A 22,824-nucleotide genomic window follows, 5' to 3' on the forward strand; every position below is an offset into this window, starting at 1 on the left:
TCAACCTCTGTCCTTGTCTGTTTCAGGTTTGTTCATATCATCTTTCACCTTGTGATGAATCAAACCTTAACAGTTTTGGGTTTTGACCTTCATGACCACCTCGAAGATGCTTCAGGTAGCGATTAGCAGATAAGTTGTGGTTTTTCCCGAGCAGCATTTTACGACTCCCCACCCACATTGATCACTGCCTTAAGTCAAGAACACCACTCCTCTCAGGGTACGTTTCTCCCTTCACTCCTTTGATTTGTTTTTTGATTTCATGCGTTAGACCTTGCTATTTGGAATTTGATCATTAGCTTTAAAAATATTTTGGTAAAATAGTAGTTGCTAGTTTCATAGTACGCATGAATAGTTTTACACTGAAACTGCTGTTGTAACAGCTGCAGTTTGATTTAACAAATATTTACTCAGATGTTATAGAAATTAAGAATATTACTAGTATATTATATTTGTTCAAAAAATTACTCATATATTTAGTCTTTTTGGTGTAATTACAATTAATACCTTGGTTAGTTTTTCATTATTAATTTCAAAACTATTAAAAAAATTCACGTTGTTAAGTTTTCTTTGTCATTAATATCAAAAGAGAGGAAAATTGAATTGTTTGTATTATTGTTCACAAACGGAAAAAACCTCTCACTCTCTCTCTCTCGATGATTTCCAACGACAAACCATAACTCTCGTCTCTCTTCCAGCGTGCTCTCTCTATCTCTCTTCCGGCGTCTCTCTCTCTCTCACGTTCTCTCTCATCATTGTGATTCGTCTCAACTCGTGTTCGTATTTTTGCGGCTGAGCATGAAAGACGAAAGATTGCGTACATTTATATGACAGTTGATTTATATTGCTTCGCGGCTGAGGTATAATACTTCACGGAAGACGAAAGGTTGCATAGATTCATATGGCAACTGATTTATATTGCTTCTAGGCTTAGTTATAATATTTCTCGGAAGATAAAAAGTTGCATAGATTCATATGATGACTGATTTATATTGCTTGCGACTGAGTTATAATACTTCATGGAAGACGAAAGGTTGCATAGATTCATATGACGGCTGATTTATATTGTTTTGCGGCTGAGTTATGATTATTCATGGAAGACAAAAAGTTGCATAGATCATATGATGGCTGATTTATATTGCTTTGCAGCTGACTTATAATACATCACAGAAGATGAAAGGTTGCATAGATTCATATAACAGCTGATTTATATTGCTTCGCGGCTGAATTGTAATACTTCAATGAAGAAGAAAGGCTGCGTAGATTCATATGACGATTGATTTATATTGCTTTGTGGCTGAGTTATATTGCTTCACAGAAGATGCAAGATTGCGTAGATTCAAATAACGGCTGATTTATATTGCTTCACAGATGAGTTATAATAATACTTCACGAAAGACGAAAGGTTGCGTAGATTCATATGACGGCGGATTTATATTATTGCTTTGCTGCTGAATTATAATACTTCACGGAAGATGAAAGGTTGCATAGATTCATATGACGACTTATTTAAATTTCTTGTTGTTGACTTATTACAAGAAAGAAACTAAAAGTAAACAAATGATTTTTATTATTTCTCGGCTGAGTTATTACAAGAGAGAAATTGAAAGTAAACAAATTTATTACAAAAATACTACATCATACATGTTTTCCACATCTATCTGCACAAATCTACACCCTCTATTGTCATGTTAAATACATAGTTGTTTTTTTTACCCACACAAATATAAACAAGAACCACACGACTCAGATCTCATTGCAGAAAACATAAAAACATAGATGAAAGAAAATTGCATTATATCAAAGATAGAGTAGAGTAGAAGATTTTAATGAAGAAATCTAAAATGATAACAAAAGAAGTAAAAATAAATCCTAACAAAAGTGGAAAAGAGTTTGAGTCGCTCTAGATCTCTCTCAGAAGCTCTCGCTCTCTGGTTTGAGGGTCTGTGGCGTGCTAGGGCGAGAGGAAGAAGAGGGGGATTTATATATGGAAACCCATTAACCCTAGCTTCCCAGTCCTGCCCGAGGGTCTGCTCGATGGGGTGCACGAGGATGTGCTCGGGTTGCTCTTCGGGTAGGCTCTCGGTTGTTCTTTCTGTTCTTGGATCCTCCTCGATCGTGTTGGGGTTTAGACTGCTCTTTCAGTTCGATGGCTCCTTCAGGTACATGCTCGGATTTTTCCTTGTTTCTCCCCATCTTAGGCTCTTAAGCACCTGTTTTCATCCAAAGTATGCAAATGGGAGAATGCAACACCCTAAATGGCCTAAAAGTGAATTCCTACTGTTAATGACCTAAAAAAGCTAAGGTTAGGGTATAAACAATGCAAAATATGGACAAAAAAGGATGCTAACAACATGTAAATTAGAGAGTTATCACTAGGTCTAAGAGTATCTAAGCTTGATTGTTATTGCCATGAGAGTGGATTAACAAGTATTAGAAGATCATTGTCTAGAGATAGCTCATAGTTGATTGAGGTTTGTTGGTCAATCTAGATAACCATAGTTTAAGCCCAGCCCATGAATCCATCCTTAGGACCTTCCTTTGTTTATTGATTTACTTTTGTTTTGCTTTGTTTTCATTGTTATCATGTCTCTGTTTTGCATCCGCATTCCCACTCGACCTACCACTCGATCAAGCATCCGATCGAGTGCAAGCTTGAGCTCCATCCAGAGTTCTTGTTTATGTTCTGCATTTACCTGTTTAATTTCCTGTTCTATTCATGTTGCATTCATTTCATTTTTGTTTGATTCTGTTTCATAACTTGTCTTGCATTAGTTTAATTCCAGCTCCTTTTTGTTATCATTAATGTTTATAAATCAGGTGTTTCATAGTGTTTATTGTCTTAGCATCTTTACATTCTAGATTTCATTATTATCATTAGGTTGCTAGATAAAAATATTCATCACATTTGGCTTGACTTAGACAAGTATTCACATCCTGATTGCTTGCATAACACTCATTATGGATTGACATCCTTTATGCTACAACAACATAAGGGTAATTGAAACACCTTGCATCTACTTGTTCATCCATCATCTCTATCAACATCCATCATCACACGTACAAAAAAACATGTTTCAATTTGGTGCTGTTGCCTTTTGAGTGTGTGTCTGTTACATTTAGGATTTATACAAGTCTAAGATTGAGTTCTATTGTTTCTTTGATCACTACTGATCTGAATTCTTCATCTGCTTGGTTGTTTTGAATCTCAGGTACCTACTCGACATACAACTCGAGCTACCACTCGACCGTCTGTACGATCGAGTACCTGATCGAGTCACAACCCGAATTCAATTAGCCCACTCGTCTCAGTTAATTTGACCATCAACTCGAGTCTGTGCTCGACCGAGTGCCTGTTCGAGTCAGTCTACGAGTTAGTTGATGCAAACAAGGTCCAAGGGGAATCAGAATCTCCAGAGGTATCTTGATCACATCAATCGCCTACCAAGAGACCTGAGACAACATATAACAAGAACCTCCAGGAACAAGAAAATCAGTTGCTAATGGAGCAACAAAACAATCAAGATCCAAGATCAAGGAACATTGGTGCAAGACCAAGGAACATTGGTGCAAGAGATGCACCAAACACACACAATCAAAGAGCTGGTATTGTGCCTCCAACAGTTGCTAATAATAATTATGAGATCAAAAGTGGACTGATCTCTATGATTCAAGCACATAAGTTCCATGGTTTGCCTATGGAAGACCCTCTAGACCATCTTGATGAGTTTGACAGAATTTGTAGCCTCACCAAGATCAATGGTGTAAGTGAGGATGGTTTCAAGCTCAGACTGTTCCTTTTTTCCCTTGGAGATAAAGCACACTTGTGAGAGAAGACCTTACTAACATGAACCATCACTACTTGGGATGCTTGCAAGAAGGCCTTCTTAGCCAAATTTTTCTCCAATGAAAGGACTGCAAGGTTGAGGAATGAGTTTTCTGGTTTTGCACAAAAGAATAATGAAAGCTTTTGTGAAGCATGGGAGAGATTCAAGAGTTTCCAAACACAATGTCCTCACCATGGCTTTAGCAATGAATCTCTATTCAGCACCTTATATAGAGGAGTCCTATCAAAGATAAGGATGCTTTTGGATACAGCCTCCAATGGCAATTTCCTCAACAAGAATGTAAAAGAAGGATGTGAGCTATTGGAGAACTTAGCACAGTCAGATGGAAACTACAATGAGGATTATGATAGGACAGTTAGGTTTGTCTCCAATGATCAATATGAGAAGTACAAGAAGGACTTGAAGGTAGTCCATGAGAAGCTGGACAAGATTCTACTCAGCCAGCAAAAGAACATTCACTTTCTAGGTGAAGAAGAGGTCCCAGCTCAAGATGGGGAGAGAGAGTTTGCTGAGATTTGCTACATGCATAATCAAGGAGGGTTCAAGGGTTATAATCAATTCAAGAAAAATAACCTCTCCTATAGAAGCACCAATGTGGCAAATCCTCAAGATCAAGTCTATCCACCACAACAGCCCCAACAACAGAACAACTATGCACCCAAGCAGCAACACAATGGTTTTCAGGCCCCAATGTGTCCCCCTCCAGGGTTTAAGACCAACCAAGGCCAAGAACCAGATTTGAGAGCAATGATGCAGCAAATGTTGCTTCGGCAAGCTAATGGGCAGATTGAGGATGCAAAGAAGTTTGCTGAGCTGAACCAAAAGCTAACTTCTCAGTATAATGATCTCAACATCAAGTTTGAAAGTCTGAACTCTAGAGTGAAGTATATGGAGAGCAACATTGCCTCTACTTCAGCTCCAAAGACTAATCAACTTCCTGGAAAAGCTATTCAAAACCCAAGGGAGTTTACTGCAAAGGCTATACACCTTTACGAAGAAACTGTCACTGAGGACAGTGAAGTCCAAGCTGGGGAGGATTTGTCCCTTATTGAAGCCCAGAGTAAAGGTTTTTCACAGCAAACTGAAGCCGGCAAAGCACTCGACCAGGAGCTCGACCACACACACGATCGAGTACCAGATCGAGTGACTGATCGAGTCGCTCCCATAGAAGCTGTAAAGCCTGTTAAGTACATTTCCCCTGCTTACAAACCTCTTTGCCATTCCCAAGACGTTTCAAGGCACAAAAGCTCAAGGAACTAAGGGAAATAATTGAAAAGAAGAAAATGATGGCTTTAAAGGAAGAGATTATCATTCAATACAAAGAAGAAGAGAGAGGACCTGCTGATGTAGCGTATACACCACTCTCGTTCTGGACTTCATGTGGCTTTTATTCATAGGCTTTTATTTATTTAATTGTCGGTTTAATTCTTATTCGAGAGTGGAGGGTTGTTCCACCTCTTATCTACTTAGAGTTTTCCTTATTTTATTTCTTAGCATGATACCCTAGTTATCATAGGAAGTACATATAGGATTGTTATGTCTTTTGGAAGAGGCAGCTTTTGATATTTTAATAACATAGAAGAATTATTCTTCCTTTAAAGTCTTCGTAGCTTGTTTCTTGTTCCACAAGTCATCAAGTTCTTAGCACGAGCATCTCGTCTCTTCATTGAATTGGTTCTTCTTTTCAATTGATTATCTTGACTACTCGTTTCCTTAATATTCCGCTGCACTAGTTAGTATCAGATTCGAATCAATCTACACCATGCCTCCTAAGAAGAGTCTTCAACATCAACGTGACGAACAGCTCGACGTGATGCGTGACATGTTTGCAGAATTTCAACAAAGCATGCGTGAGGAGTTCCGCACTTCTGTTGAAGCAACGGTTTGCAACGTGCTTGCACAACAACGTCCTCCTGTTTTGCCTCACCGTGATGAAGCAGTCTTCAGGGACGATGACGATGGTGATGTCAATCCGTTTAATGGCCATGAGCAGCAGAATCGGCATCGTGCAGTTATTGCCGCACCACCTTTTGATAACTGCCGATGGGAAGCTGGGTTCTAACTGGATCTTACAGAGTTTTCTGGTAGTGTCCAACCGGAAGAATTGTTGGACTGGCTCAGTACTACGGAAGAGCTCCTTAATTTTAAGAACGTGCCTATTGAGATGCGTGTTCTCCTCGTTGCTACTCGCTTCCGAGGTCGTGCCTCTGCTTAGTGGCAGCAGACCAAATCACAGCGTGAACGTGATGGAAAGGAGCGTATTGCATCTTGGGAGCAGCTGAAATCAAAGATGCGTGAAACTAATATCTTTCTTGGTGTGTGAAATGGAATGTGAATGAATGATATGATGATGAACAATGGTGAAAGCAAGGTGTTTCAATTCCCCTTATGCAATTGTAGTATAAGGGGTATCAATCCTAAATGAGTGAATGCAAGCAATCACGGTGTACAATACTTGTCTAAGTTTGTCACTAACAACCTATTGCAGAATGTAAAGTGCAGAATGTAAAAGCTGAATGGACAAGATACTAGATGTAATGGAACAGAATGATTATGGCAATAATGAAACTAGAACAGAGATCAAACTATAGTAATGCATGTAATGAACTAATGCAAGGAAAGTAATGAACAGGAAACTAAATGAATGCAACAGAAATGCAACTAGAATGAAATAAGAAACAAGACAGGACAGACACAAATCATAAACAAGAGTTCTGGGAATGAAATCGAGCAAGCACTCGATCGAGTGTAGGGTCGAGCTGGACAAAAACGTAAAACAGAGCAATGCAGACAAAACAGAGCAAGACAAAAGTAAATCAAACAACGATCAAACAACAGGATTTAGACTAAGAAATCAATAGACAAGGAAGGTCTTAGGGATGGATTCATGGGCTGAACTTAGATTGTGGTTATCTAACTTGATCAACAAACCTCAATCAACATGAGCTAATCTCTAGACATTAATCTCTAAGAACATGTTAATCCACTCTCATGGCAAAAACAATCAAGCTCATATATTTCTAGACTTGTTCTCACAAAGTAAAGAATCTATACAAGCAAGCATTAAGCAATATGTCAAGAATCAAACAAGACTTCTAATCTCTTAGCAAGCCTAATGATAATCTCTAGATCTAGCCTTATCTATGCACCTTAGACATTGGTGTGATGCTAAGAAGCTTGAGATCAAACCCTACCCTCTCAGTTATAGGATCAGCATTAAGAACATCTAGCCTAGAAGAGATCTACAACAATCAAGCTTGACCAAATCAAATAACCACAACATCCATCCAGCCTAAACCATCCCTAAGAGCTAAGGAAACTACTCACAATCACACATAATGAACAGCAAAGTCATAAACCCAGAAAAACACGAAACTTCCATGATTAGAAAGATAAAACAAAGATCTACAATATTGGAGAAGGAATCAAACTCGAATTCTTGATACTTTGAAAGTTATGAAACAAACAAGTATGAAGAATCTTGTGTTTTCTCCTTCAAAAGAGGTACAAGATCTAAGAAAATAAAAATGCAAAAAGCATAAATCTCAAAAAGGGTAAAATACTAGGTTTGAGAATATCTAAAAAGCTGCTCTCTTGTGGCTGCATGGTACAAGGTCCTTAAATAGGAAAAAGGAGGGGAAGCCCTAAAAATGCTAAAAGACAAAATAGCCAGGCGGCTCGGCCAACTCGACCCGGTGCTCGGTCGAGTGACCGGTCGAGTTGGGTTTTCTTGTGCTCCTTCCACTCGGTCGAGTCACTCTCAGCACACGGTCGAGTGTCTGGTCGAGTGGGCAGTCGAGTGGGACTCCGGACCTTGGTTCTCCAGCCTTAACTCCTTTGCTTTCTCCTCATGATTGCTTCACTTCTCCTCATCATTGCTTACATGCTCCTTAGGCTCCAAAATCACCTGTTTATGCAAGAAAAGATGCAAATGCAATGCAACTACACTCTAATGCAAGAACAATCCTAAAACTATGCAATAATGGTCAAAAAGGATAGCAAAGAATGCAAAAGGTGTGAATATGTTAAGGGAAAACAGGGTAAAATATATGAACATCAATGCGCAAAGCGTTTCTTCCGTTTAACTACTCAAGGACGATCTACACACGTCTTCAAAATTTGAGGCAGGGGTCTCGTTCTGTTGACGACTATGCAACGGACTTTCTCGCCTTATTAACGAGAAAAAATTTCTTGAAACAGAGGATCAACTAATCTCACGCTTCATTGGAGGTTTACGACAACAGCTTCAAAATACATTGCTCCAGTTTAGCCCGTCGTCTATCTCTGAAGCACATCAGCGTGCACTACTTATCGAGCAGTCCATGTATGGAGTTACTTCGCCTTGGTCCTCGTCGGGTTCTCGTTCTCGGAATCAGTCTGACTTACCAAGAACCGTTGATTCTGTTTCTGATCAGGGGAGTCAGCCACGTTTGATGGACGAAGGAGTTTCTCAACCGTCAAACACACGACCCTCACCCTCGAAGTGTTTTAATTGTGGCGAACCTGGACACTGACAGTCTAACTGTCCTAAAGCTGGTCGACGTGGGTTGTATGGAGACGAGGAGCCTATTTATGATGATTGCAAGGATGATAGTGAAGCTCTTATTTGTGATGATCATGTGGCTGGCGATACAGGGGTGTCATTAGTGATTCGTCGTAATTTTCTTGCACCTCAAGTAATTGATGAATCTTGGCTTCGAACTAACATATTTCGTTCTTCTTGTACCATTCGCAGCAAGGTTTGTCGTTTTATTATCGATTCAGGGAGTTGTACGAACGTCATCTCTAAGGAAGCTGTTTCTAAATTAGCGTTGTTTGCTGAGCCTCACCCTGCAACTTACAAATTAGTTTGGCTTAATTCGAATACAGAGTTACGTATCTCTCGGCGTTGTCGTGTACCGTTCTTTTTGGGCACTAGTTACAAAGATTTGGTTTGTTGTGATGTTATTCCGATGGATGCATGTCATCTCTTATTGGGTCGTCCTTGGCAGTATGAACGACGCACTTCTCATGATGGTTTTGCCAATATTTATACTTCTCAGTATGAATACGTATCACGTTTCTGCCTACTCAAGATGCGTCGGCTCCCGTCGTGTCCAGTTTGGAACTTGCCCCTCCACAACCCGTGACTTCTGCACCAAATCTGGTACTCTTCTTGTCAAAGTAACAAATGCTAACTGAATTACAATCTGCTGATGTGGTGTTTGCTTTATTGCCAATGGCTTTAACAAGCTTACCTCCAAGTACCATTCCTCCAGCGTTTAAGACGCTTCTTGCTGAATTTTGTGATGTTTTCCCAGCTGATCTTCCCACAAAGTTACCTCCACTTCGCGATATACAACATTGTATTGATTTGGTACCTAATGCGTCACTTCCAAACCGTCCCCATTACCGAATGAGTCCTATGGAACATGATGAGTTACGTAAACAGGTTGAAGATCTATTAGCTAAGGGACATGTACGTGAAAGTCTTAGCCCTTGCGCTGTTCCGGCTTTGTTGATTCCTAAGAAAGATGGGACGTGGCGTATGTGTGTGGACAGTCGTGCGATCAACAAGATAACAATCCGCTATCGCTTTCCGATCCCATGTTTAGATGATTTGTTGGATCAAATCGGCAATGCTTATATTTTTACCAAGCTGGATCTAAAGAGCGGTTATCATCAAATTCGCATACGGCCAGGAGATGAGTGGAAAACCGCCTTTAAAACACTTAAAGGCCTGTTTGAGTGGCTTGTTATGCCGTTTGGTTTATCTAATGCTCCGAGTACATTTATACGCATCATGAATCAAGCTCTTCGTCCTTTTATAGGCAAGTTTGTGGTTGTTTATTTTGATGATATTTTGATCTTCAGCTCTTCTCTTGATGATCATATCTCGCACTTGCGTGATGTCTTGTTGGTTCTCCGCCGTGATAAGTTTTATGCAGCATCAAAGAAGTGTACTTTTGGCGTGGATCAAGTTCTGTTCCTTGGCTATGTTGTCTCTACTCATGGTTTATCGGTGGATCCAGCAAAAGTGGATGCAATCCGTTCTTGGCCGACTCCGCGTTCAGTCTCCGACGTTCGTAGTTTTCATGGTTTGGCATCATTTTACCTGAGATTTGTTGCTCATTTTAGCAGTATCATGTCCCCCATCACCGAATGTCTTAAGCAAGCACAGTTCAAGTGGTCTGCCGATGCTGAGCAAGCTTTTACTATTATTAAGTCTAAGCTTACTTCAGCTCCGGTTTTAGCCTTGCCAAATTTTACGGTTCCTTTTGAAGTTCATTATGATGCCTCGAAGACTGGTATAGGCGCTGTTTTGAGTCAACATGGCAAGCCCATTGCTTTCTTTAGCGAGAAAATTGCGGGTGCTCGTGGTTGGTACAACACTTATGATGTTGAGTTATATGCGGTGGTTCAAGCGGTTAAACATTGGCGGCATTATCTCTTTCACAAGGAGTTTGTTCTCTTTACGGACCATGATGCTTTTAAAACATATGGGTTCTGAAGAAAAAGTTTCGGCTCGACACGCATCTTGGTTTGCCTATTTACAACAATTTACGTTTGTTATCAATCATAAGGCGGGAACTTTAAACAAAGTTGCTGATGCTCTTAGTCATTGTCATGCTCTCTTAGCCACTCTACATGTGTCTGTTCCGGGTTTATCTATTTTGCCTGAGTTGTATTCGACAAATGCATTCTTTGGTAAAATGTGGCGTGACATTCATTCTGGCGTGAGTTCGGAGTATTTTCTGTTTGATGGCTTTTTGTTTCGAGGGAATAAGTTATGTCTTCCTGAATGTCGTCTCCGGTTTCAAGTGATTAAAGAACTTCATGGTGAAGGTCATGTGGGTAGAGATCGAACAGTTCAGCTTGTCATGGCTTCTTATCTTAGAGTTTTCCTTATTTTAATTCTTAGCATGATACCCTAGTTATCATAGGAAGTATATATAGGATTGCTATGTCTTTTGTAAGAGGCAGCTTTTGATATTTTAATAACATCGAAGAATTATTCTCCCTTTAAAGTCTTCGTAGCTTGTTTCTTGTTCCACAAGTCATCAAGTTCTTAGCACGAGCATCTCGTCTCTTCATTGAATTGGTTCTTCTTTTCAATTGATTAGCTTGACTACTCGTTTCCTTAATATACCGCTGCACTACCTGCTTTGTAACAGTATGCTCCATATCCTCTCTACCAAGGCATGATACTTGAGATATCATAGCAAATGGCTCATAATCAGGATAAGAAGGATCTTGAGGAGATTGAGGGAGCCATCATTCCAACCAAACATGAAGACCCAGGTCCATTTGATTTGCCTTGCTCTTTCAGCTACTTGCATTTCAACAAATGCCTGTGTGACCTAGGGGCATCTATTAGTGTAATGCCCTACTCTATTGCACAAAAGCTTTGGCATACTAACTTCAAGCACAATAACCTCTAGTTGTGTCTAGCTGATGGATCACATAAGGATGTGATTGGTAAGATGGAAAATTTCCCAATCAAGATGGGCAAGGCCAGAATTCCCTCTGATTTCCTCATTATAGATATGGACAAGGAGCTGGACGACCCTATCATCCCAGGAAGACCATTCCTAGCCACTGTTGGAGCTGTAAATCATGTTAAGGAGGGGTTGATAACCTTGAACATAGCTGAGGGTTTGATCATGAAATTGGATATCAACAACCCAACCAATTTGCCATCTAGAAGTCAGCCTTTTGTTCTTAAGGACAAAAGAGATCATGAGATCTCAAGTGAAGTGAAAACTTCAAAGGCTAAGCTCTCTTCTCATGAGGAATCAGTTGAAAAGATCAAGGGTTCAGTTCAAGAGTTGACTGGTTTAGTGAAGGACCTTCAAGTGCAACTCAACAAAAGGCCTTTCAAGAAGGCAAGACCAAGACTCAATATTAAGAAGAAACATAGTTCAAGTGTTAAGGAGGTAGTGATCAAGGAAGAACACCACATTGATCAACTGGTACCAGGGGGATTTCATCACCTCCGTAGTGTCCAAACCAAGCCTGAAAAGGCAACAAAAGTCAAGCTTAGTGACTTTAAACAAGCTCACTAGGGAGGAAGTCCCTAAGGTATCATTGTACATATGTTTAATTTTCCTTGTATTTTTGATTTCTTTTCTTTTATGTTTGTGTTGGGCATGCCATTTTATGAGAGTGTAAATGGGTTTAAGAAAGACTGGACTAATAAAAGTGGTTTGAGTCTTGGTCTTGAGCTTTGAGCTTTGAGTCTATCTCTTTCAGTTCTTTCTTTCAAAATGTCTTCAAGGTCCACAAGATCATCTCAACAAGCCGATGATCACTCCTTGGAACAAAGTGATGCACAACTTGCATCAAGAAGACAAGCTGGTGGAAGTACTCGCCCAACTACTTGAGCAGCCAAACGACCGAGTGCTGGTTCGAGTAGGCGGTCGAGTGAAGTGCCGAGTAAGAAAAATCAACCCATTGAGGAGGATCCTGAGCGAATTGAGAGTGAAGAAGAGATGGAGTTCACTCTTCAAGAATACATGAGGAAGAACAAAACAAAAGGGAAGAGGCCAACAGTTGAAGAACAAGAAGAAGAGAGTGAAAGTGAAGAAGAGAAAGAAGAAGGGAAGAAGAAGAAGAATCTTGTGGGTTAACCCCAAAACAGCTCTATGAAGCTTTCATGAGGATGAACTTCCAAGGAACAAGATTCCCACACAAGGAGACCATGGAGAAGCTGGGGATTGCTGAAGATGTAGAGTATCTATTTGAGAAGTGCAATCTAAGAAAGTTCATGGGATTGTGCATGGAAAAATATAAAGAAGAAAGTTGTGAGTTCTTAGCCACCATCAAGATGCACTTCTACCTAAGGATGGATAAAGAATTTGGAGCTGGGTGTTGTGACTTCAACATCAAGAGAAGGAGATATGAGCTTCCATTCAAGAAGATAGCCAATAACTTTGGATTTGAAGTTGGTAGTGAAAGGAATATGGTTATACCAAGGGAAGAACTCTTTTCTATTTGGGAAACAATTGGAGATAGCAACATATACTCATCCTCCAAGTCCAAAAGCTCAAAGATAAGGAGCCCAGTCCTAAGGTACTTCCACAAAGCGTTAGCAAACACTTTCTTTGCTAGAAAGGAGACTGGTAATGTGAATGAGGGAGAGCTCAAGATGATTGATGTAGCACTCAATGACATAATCCCTCAAGCAAGGAATGAGACCATTATCCTTGGGAGTAGTGTGGAGACTGATCTTGCTATGGTCCTCATTGACCAATTGATCTACTATAGAAGCTGGGTGAGCAAGCTAAGCTGCACAAGAAAGGATCAATTGGAGTTCTAACCATTGTAGGCATCATCACTCCAATGCTATTAGCTGCCAAGGTACCACTAAAGGGAGAGCATGCCAAGCCAAGATGGATTGACATCAACGACCTCACCTCCACTCTCATTCTAGCTAAGGAGATGCACCATGGGAAGCACCTTTTAAACTTTGAGCATCTAACACTAAGGAAGACTCAGCTGGTTCTACCTAATTAATCTCTCACCACCATTAGTGAAGGGCTAAACATTGATTTTTGGCCAGATGCTGAGCTTTTGTTATTGGGACAACCCAAATAGGAGAAGATCAAGATGGAGATGTGAAGATGGCTGATGGGGAAGAGCAATTTTATTTTGAAGATTATGAGCCAAGTCCAAGAGATAGTAGAGGAGTGAGGGAGACTAGCAAGAGGTTGACACTTCTACAAAAGTGGAACAAGTGGCATGGGAAAGTGAAGCCATCAAGAGAAGCAAACAAAGGCTTAAAGAAGGAGATTGCTGAATTGAAGAATGGGAGTTCTTCACCAGCACCATCTAGTCCTTTGAGGAGGAGTAGCTCAACTAGAGTATTGTCTAGAGCCGAAAACCCAGTGGAACAAGCTAGAGCTTCAATGCATGAGTCAATTCAAAGAAGGAGAGGTTCAAGTCGCCCAGAACAACAGTTTCTGAGGCACTCGACCGGTTCACTCGAGCGCCCACTCGACCGAGCACCTCAAGTGCCCTCGGTCGAGTACATGCCCAGACCTCCTTATGGTTTCCCAGCTCCAGCAGGTTATCCAAGCTATCCCTATGGCCAAACTTACCCTCCCATCCCTCCCCAATACTTCATCGATCCAGCCCTATTGGAGCAATCTACCAGCAGCAAGGACAACAATTTTCTCCCCAACCACCAGCTCGGCAACCAACTCTACCATCCTACTCGACCGAGCACTCGACAGAGTACCAGTCGATGGCTATAGTCGAGTTGCCTCCTTCCCCACCTCCAAGTCAGCAACACGACCCCAATTACACATTCGAAAGCACGAATGAGGATATGGACAACTTCTTCCACAATTCCTAAGGTACCAACATCACCATTTCATTGTAAATACCATTGCATCTCTAATTTTATTTTATTTTGAGTCTTGAATCCTCTTACAAATTTTTCTTACACAAGGAACTGTGTAATTTAAGTTTGGGGGAGGGTTTGAGATAGTATTTGACATTGTTTTCTGTTTTCTTATTTCAAATTTTGAGCATAATCATATTAGAACTTGCATTTCATCTATGGCATAGAAAATCCAAAAAAAAATTTGAAATTTTTTCACAAAAATCTTTAGAAAAAAAGAGTGTTCATGTAGTTTGGATTGCACATTAGGATTTTGTTTAGAATGTTTCATATAGGACAGTTAAGTTTTTGCTTTAGGGATCTATGATGAGTTTAACCTTGTTAGCTTGCTTAAATTCACTAAACTAGGATCAAAGCCCGAGTTAATAGTACTTTGATGCTAATTGAGTAGCTAGAAACATAAGGTTGAACCAAGCCTTGAATTGCAGCGTTGCATTTGGTCTAAATTGAAGCATGTTGTGATTTGATACCATTTCCTACTTATAAGAACCTAATATTGACTTTTAATTATCAAATTGTGCATTGCTTTAAACTCATGGATACCATATACATATTTGGATCATCTTTCTCCTTTTTACCATTCTTGTTGATCCAAGTAGCTGATTTAATCATTAAGATCAGTTTCCAATACCCTTAACCAAACCTTCTTTCAAGCCATGTTTGTTCTTGTTTGAGTAAGGCTTTTTTGGGATTGAGCTTGGTAGAAAGTGTTAGTTTGAACTGACAAGAGTAAAGCCTTGTGTAGTTCTAGTTTGCAATTTTCAAACTAGATAGGACTAGGTGGTTTAAATTATGGGTTTGAGACTTGGTTGGTTTGAAAAAGAAAAGAAAAGAGAAAAAAGAGAAAGAAAAGGGTAGAGTGTTTAGGAGAGGAATGTGTTTAAGTAAATATAAGCTCTAGTGAAAGAATGGGAAGTATGAAATTGTTAAGGATGGTTCTGATCAAAGAAAGAAGAAAGAAAAGAAGAGTCTAGTAAAAAGCTTGTATGTCTTAAGAAATGAGAAGAAAAGGGAACCATAGCAAATAAGAAAGAAACCCCATTCCACTAGATGATTTAAATAAGAAACCTCTCCTAAGGCTGAAATACAAAAGAGAAAAATGGCAAAAGAGAAGAGATGAAGTTAAAGGGTAGGACTAGGACATTTTGGGATTAGAATGATAGGATAAACACTTTGGGTACCTTTGGGTAGACAAGGTTTTGTTCTTGTATGTGTCTAAGTGTTCTTACCTTTAGTCTTCTTCTAAAGCTCAATCCATTTTTTATGAGAGAACCTTGATATTGATAAACCCCACTCTAATGAGAGATCAACATTGTCTCTAAAACCTTTATTACCAAGCCGAATGAGTTTAAAGCATTGTATAAGTTGATTCATGTTCTTATTTAATGAATGTTAAAGAAAATGGTTGATTTTAATGCATGTGGATATCCAAGGCTTAAATCAGTAAAGGTTGAGATAGGATTGTCTAAAATCTTTAAGTACAGCTCATTCAACTTGCATCACAGTACTAGTAACTTGAACATTGATTCTAGCTAGTTTATTAGCAAGCTTTAGGAGCTGAGATCCCACTTTCAAACCTCACTCTCCTACTTATGTCTTTTTTATTTGCTTGAGGGCAAGCAAAGACAAAGTTTGGGGGTGTTCATGTTCATATATTTCACCTTGTTTTACCATAGTATATTCACATCTTTTGCACGATTTACTATCTAGTTTTGCCATTATTGAGTAGCTTTAGGACTGTTTATGCATTAGAGTAGATTTGCATTGCATTTGCATAGTTTCTTGCATAAACAAGTGATTTTGGATCCTAAGGAGCATGCAAAGAATGCTGAAGAGGATTGGAGCTATCAAGTGAAGAAAACAAGGAAGCTAGAGCTGAAGAATCAAGGTCCGCAAGCCCACTCGACCGCCCACTCGACCAAACACTCGACCGTGTGCGGAGAAAGGCCCGACCTGATGGAAGAAGCAGAAGAGAGGTCACTCGACCAGGCACTCGACCGAGCACATGGTCGATTTGACCGAGTTGCCTCCCTATTTTATCTGCTAGCAGATTTAGGGCTTCCCCACTTTTCTATATAAGTCACTTGTACCTCATGGCCGCCCAAAAGTCAGAGGGAGTCAGAAATAATATCTTGTAGCCACAAAAACCTAGTATTTACCCTTTTGGGATTGTCTACTTTTTGCTTAGATCATTAGCCACTTTTGTACCATCTCATGAAATCTTTTGATACTTGTTGGTTTCATAACTTTCTAAGTATTAAGAATTTGAGTTTGATTTCTTCTTCACTATTGTAGATCTTTATCTCATCTTTCTAATCATGCAAGTTTCATTGATTTCTGGGTTGATGATTTTGTTCATCATGTTTAGTGATTGTGCGTAGTGGCTTAGGATCTTAAGGATAGATTAGGCTGGGTAAAGGTTATGGGTGTTTAGTTGATCAAGCTTTATTGTTATACATCTCTTCTGGATTAGATATGCTCTATGCTATCCTTATACTTAGAGGGTGAGGATAGATCTCATGCTTCTTAGCATCACATCAATGTTTAAGTTGCTAGATAAGGCTAATGCTGGAGATTATCATGAAGCATGCTAAGAGATTAGATGTTTTGTTTGATTTTTGACAATAATGATCTGGGTTTTAATGCATGCTTTTATATGTAATAGCTAGTGAGAGCTAGGTCTAAGAGTATCTAAGCTTGATTGTTATTGCCATGAGAGTTGATGTTCACATATTTTACCTTATTTTACCTTAGTTTATTTACACATTTTGCATGATTCACTAGCTTGTTAGGTCATCATTGAGTAGTTTTAGGGCTGTTTATGCATTAGAGTAGATTTGCATTGCATTGCATTGTTTCTTGCATAAACAGGTGATTTAGGACCCAATGAAGCATGGATAAGTATTGAGGGAAAGTGAAGCCATCAAGAGAAGCAGACAAAGGAGCTAGAGCAGAGGAGAATCAAGGCCCAGAAGTCCACTCGACCACCACACTCGACCGTGTGCTAAGAGGGACTCGACCGACTGAGAGGAGCAGAAGAAGACCTGACTCGACCATGTAATCGACCGAGCACATGGTCGAGTCAACCGAGCCGCCTCCCTATTTTGTCATGTAGCCTTTTTAGGGTTTCCCTACTTTTCTATATATACCCCTTGTACTCTCTGGCCGCTGACAAGCCACTTTTCAGAGAGAAAATATCAGAAAACCTAGTATTTACCCTTTTTGGGATTTTAGCTTTTAACTTTACATTCATCAGCCACTTTTAAGCTTTTTCTCTAGATTTTCATACTTTGTTGCTTCTATAACTCTTTGAGTATTGAGAATCTAAGATTATTTATTTGAACAAAGTTGTAGATCTCCATCTTATCTTTCTAATCATGCAAGTTTCATTGATTTCTGGGTTTATGATTTTGTTCATCATGAGTTGTTCATCTGAGTAGTGTGTTAGGATCTTAGGGATGGATTAGGCTGGATGAGAGTTATGGTAGTTTAGATTGATCAAGCTTGTTTGTTTAAATATCTCTTCTAGATTAGGCTTGCTCTATGCTGTTCTTATATCTGAGAGGGTAAGAAGAGATCCTAGGTTGCTTAACATCATACCAATGTTTAAGCTTCTGGATAATACTAATTCTGGAGATTATCATGCTTGTCCCAAGAGATTGGTTGCACAGGGTGATCTTTGACATGTGATGATCTGGATCTATAAGCCTGCTTTTATGTGCAATAACTAGTGAGAACTAGATCTAGGAGCATCTAAGCTTGATTGTTATTGCCATGAGAATGGATTAACAAGTATTAGAGGGTCATTGTCTAGAGATAGCTCACTGTTGATTAGTTTAGATTAGTATAGATCAAGGCCAGCCCATGAATCCATCCCTAGGACCTTCTGTGTTATTGATTTCTTTTATTTGATCACTGTTATCCGCTTTTCATTTGATCAATTTAGATTTGCTCTGTTTGATTGTTAAGTTTGATTTATGTTCTTCATAACTTCCCACTCGACCCTGTACTCGATCGAGCATACGATCGAGTGCTTGCTCGAGTCAACTTCCAAGTTCTTACTTTATGTTCTGCATCTTTTTAGTTTCACTCTTATTTCATTACATATCTTAGTTTCAGTTATTACCTTGCATTTAGTCTATTATCTTAGTGTTTTGTATTCTGCATTTACATTTCTGTCAACAACTGTTACATCAAAACCATTTCATATTTGGCTTAAGTTAAATAAGTGTTCACATCTAGACTGCTTGCATCATACTCAATATGGATTGACATCTCTTATACTACAACAACATAAGAGTAATTGAAACCTCTTGCATTCCACCTTCATACATCACCCATACAAAATAACATGTTTTAATTTGGCGTCGTTGCCATTTGACTAGTTGTTTGTGGCAGTCTGGATTTACACAAGTTTAAGATTAAGTTCTATTGTTACAATTGATCATTACTGACTTGAATCTTCATCTGCTTGGTTGTTTTGTGTTTCAGGTACCAACTCGACTCTGCACTCAACCGTCTGCACGAACGAGTGGTAGATTGAGTCACCAAGCCAGATTCAGTCAGTCCTCTAGTTTCAGTCAGTTCGACCCTCAACTCGAGCCTGTGCTCGACCGTCTGTCAGTTCGAGTGGGAGATCGAGTCAGTACATGCAAACCAGGTCGAAAGGAAACAAGAATCTTGAGAGATACATTGACCACATCAATCGTTTACCAAGGGATGTAAGGCAACAGAAAACAAGAATCATTCAGGAACAGGAACAACAGCTGATCATGGATCCACCTATGCAGGGACAAAGACAGATTGGGGCTGGTGATGCTCCAAACACACACACACACAGAGAGGGCTGGAATTGTCCCACCTGCAGTAGCAAATAATAATTTTGAGATAAAAAGTGGGTTGATTACTATGATACAGTCAAACAAGTTCCATGGTCTGCCTATGGAGGATCCCTTAGACCATCTTGATGAGTTTGATAGGCTATGTGGCATGACCAAGATTAATGGAGTAAGTGAAGACATCTTCAAGCTTAGACTTTTCCCATTCTCACTTGGAGACAAAGCTCATTTGTGGGAGAAGACTTTACCAACAAGAGCAATAACAACCTGGGATGGTTGTAAAAAGGCTTCCTGGCCAAGTTCTTCTCTAATGCAAGGACTGCTAGACTGAGGAATGAGATATCAGGTTTTTCCCAGAAGAATAATGAGACTTTCTGTGAAGCATGGGAAAGATTCAAAGGCTACCAAACCCAATATCCTCATCATGGGTTTAGTAATGAGTCCCTACTTAGCACACTGTACAGAGGAGTACTACGAAAGATTAGAATGTTGCTGGACACTGCATCAAATGGGAACTTCCTCAACAAACATGTGGATGAACGATGGGAACTGGTAGAAAACATGGCCCAATCAGAGGGGAACTATAATGAAGACTATGATAGGACTGAAAGATTTGTTGAACCTGCCCAGGATGAGAAGTACAAGAAAGATTTGAAGACTGTGCATGACAAGTTAGACAAGATTCTTCTTAGTCAACAGACTAACATTCACTTTCTTGCTGACGAAGACACAACAGTTCAAGCTGGGGAGACTAACATGGCTGAGCTGTGCTATGTATAGAACCAAGGTGGTTTCAAGCCTTACAACCAGTTCAAGAACAACAATCTGTCTTACAGAAGTACTAATGTGGCAAACCCACAAGACCAAGTCTATCCAGCTCAACAGCCCCAACAACATAACAATTATGTACCCAAGCAGCAAAACCAAAGTTTCCAAGCTCCAATGTGTCCCCCACTAGGGTTTTAGACTAACCAGAGCCAGGAAACATATTTAAGAGCTATGATGCAGCAGATGCTACTTGGACAAGCAACTGGGCAGCTTGAGACATCAAATAAGTTAGCTGAGTTCCAACAGAGGCTGGATTCTGCTTACAATGGTCTGAATATTAAGTTTGAGAGTTTGAATTCCAAAATCAAGTTCATGGAGAGCAACATTGCCTCTACATCAGCTCCTAAGGCAAACCAACTACCTAGAAAGGCTGTTCAAAATGCAAGGGAGTTCACAGCTAAAGCAATTTATTACTATGAGGAAGCTGTCACTGAGGACAGTGAAGTTCAAGCTGGGGAGGATTTGTCACAGGACAGAGCTCCAAGTGAAGGTTTTACACAGAAAACAGAAACCGGAGTCTCACTCGACCGTGTACTCGACATAGCACACGATCGAGTACATGCTCGAGTGACTGAACGAGCTGATCCCGATGAAGCTTTTAAACCTGTTAGGTACACCCCTCCTGCTTACAAACCTCCTTTACCATTCCCAGAGCGTTTCGAGGAACAAAAACTGAAGGAACTCAGGGAAATAATTGAAAAGAAGGAATTGAGCACTTTAAAAGAAGAGGTAATCATTCAGTACAAAGAAGAAGAGAGAGGACCTGCTTTGGAACAGTATGCTCCATACCCTCTCTACCAAGGCATGCTACTTGAGATATCTCAGCAGAAGGCTCAGAGTCAGGATAAGAAGGATCTTGAAGAGTCTGAGGGAGCCATCATCCCAACCAAACTTGAAGACCCTGGTCCTTTTGATCTGACTTGCTCTTTTAGCTACTTGCATTTCAACAAATGCTTGTGTGACCTAGGAGCATCTATCAGTGTAATGCCCTACTCCATAACACAGAAGCTTGGGCATACTGACTTCAAACCCAATATGGAGCGTGCAAGACGACATTTGTGTGATTCTGCAGTTTGTCAAGTTTGTAAAGGTGATTTCGAGTCCATTATCCATGTGTTGCGTGACTGTCCCACGATGAAGGGAGTTTGGGAGAGATTGGTGTCGCTAAGAAGACATCAACAGTTCTTTGGAGTTACTCTGCTGAAATGGATTTTTGAGAATTAATCAGAAGGACCTGCGGTTTCTGATGGCGTTCCATGGGCTACTCTCTTCGCAGTTTCGGTTTGGTGGGGTTGGAAATGGAGGTGTGGAAATGTATTTGGTGAGAATGGAAAGTGTCGGGATCGTGTTCGGTTTCTTAAAGATTTGGCTAAAGAAATCACGATGACGAATGTGACGAAGGAGAGTCAGTTAGTAAACCGCCGTGGGTAGTACGGATGATTGGTTGGAAGAGACCGAGTGTGGGTTAGATGAAGATGAATATAGATGGTGCCTCTCGTGGCAATCCAGGGTTAGCCACAGCTGGAGGGGTGGTGCGGGATCAGATGGTCGATGGTGTGGAGGTTTTACTTTGAACATAGGACGATGTTCGGCACCGCTTGCAGAACTCTGGGGCGTGTCTGGCATGTGACAAAGGGGTCAGATGTCTTGAGCTCGAGATAGATTCGCATGTAAGGTTTTTTGATTTTTTAATAAATACTTACCAAAACAAAAAAATTATAGATAAATTATGGTATTAAAATGCGATTCCACAATTATGGTATTAAAATCCGATTCTATAATTTTGACAAAAACACGATTATAGATAAATCTAAATATAATAACATACTCATTTTTTAAGGAACTGCTGATGTCATTTTTTAATCTAACAGTTGAAATTAGTTTTTTATTAATCTAAGGTCTATGGTTCATTAAATTAAAGATGTGTCTTTCAATTGCAACTTTTTATTCACGTACTTTTTTGAAGCATCGCTTCTCCTTCTTCTCACAACTTTTTGTTGTGTCTCTTCACCTCGCTCTGGTCAATGATCACACTCCTTCGGTCAAAGATCACACTGCTCCGCCTTCATATATAGAGATACCTAGAGATGTCAAACGGGTCTTCTGCCCGCGGGCCTAGCCCATTTAGTATCATGTTGGGACGGGCTTGGACATCATTTCTTGTGTCCATGAAATAGCGAGCATAGCGGATTAGTCCATCACGGGTCGCGGTTGAAGCGGATTAACCTGTTGCTGATTGCGGGTTTGCAGGTCGACCCGTCAAAGTCTGAAACCTTTGTTTGAAACTTCTGTTTCACTTAGATTCTAAAAAAGTTCTAGAGTAAAACTATCAAAAACCCTAGACTTAAGAGAGTTTTCAGTTTGCTTAACAAGGAAACTGAAGAATCTTTTATTATTTACGACTTACGACTCCGACATAGAGGTGATACTTGAGAGATTTTTGTTTGTGAGTATCGTTGGAAGCTTGGTAGCTGAAGCCATACAGATCTGCACACAACTGTAATGGTAATGTTTCATACTTATCCTTAACCTTTGATTACATTCTGTTTTGAACTTTTGATTTTTCAGTTTAGTGTTCCAAGTTGCAGGTTTATGTATGATTGTCTCGCTGTTAAAGTGTTAAATGGAATTTCTGCATTTTCAGATTAGTGTTTTAAATTGCAGGTTTATATATGATTGTCTTGCTGTTAAAGTGTTAATGGAATTTCTGCATTTTCAGTTTAGTGATCTAAGTTGCAGGTTCATGTGATTTGTTCATCTATGATTGATATGTGAATATTGTAAGTGCATCAGAGCTCTGTCGGTGACACAATACTGTGGAGAGTTCCAGACGCCTGATTAGCTGACGTGGCAGAGGATGCTGAGGTTGAGGAAGATTGGTGGACAAGATAACGAGCCATGAGTTTTGGAAGGTATAAGCAATCGTGAT

The 22,824-nt window shown here is 39.9% G+C and overlaps 2 non-coding genes across 2 annotated transcripts; both read right to left on the reverse strand.

Annotated features, from left to right (window-relative positions):
- Positions 1 to 3,917: 3,917 nt before the first annotated feature.
- On the reverse strand, positions 3,918 to 4,024 carry LOC147925279 (small nucleolar RNA R71). Its single transcript, XR_015585603.1, has one exon. It is a non-coding gene; the product is annotated as a small nucleolar RNA R71 (small nucleolar RNA).
- Positions 4,025 to 19,391: 15,367 nt separating this feature from the next.
- Positions 19,392 to 19,498, reverse strand: LOC147925280 (small nucleolar RNA R71). The gene has a single exon (XR_015585605.1). It is a non-coding gene; the product is annotated as a small nucleolar RNA R71 (small nucleolar RNA).
- Between the last annotated feature and the right edge of the window lie 3,326 nt (positions 19,499 to 22,824).

This window comes from Camelina sativa, chromosome 16 (assembly GCF_030686135.1).
Source record: "Camelina sativa cultivar CO46 ecotype springtype chromosome 16, ASM3068613v1".
NCBI lineage: Eukaryota > Viridiplantae > Streptophyta > Magnoliopsida > Brassicales > Brassicaceae > Camelina > Camelina sativa.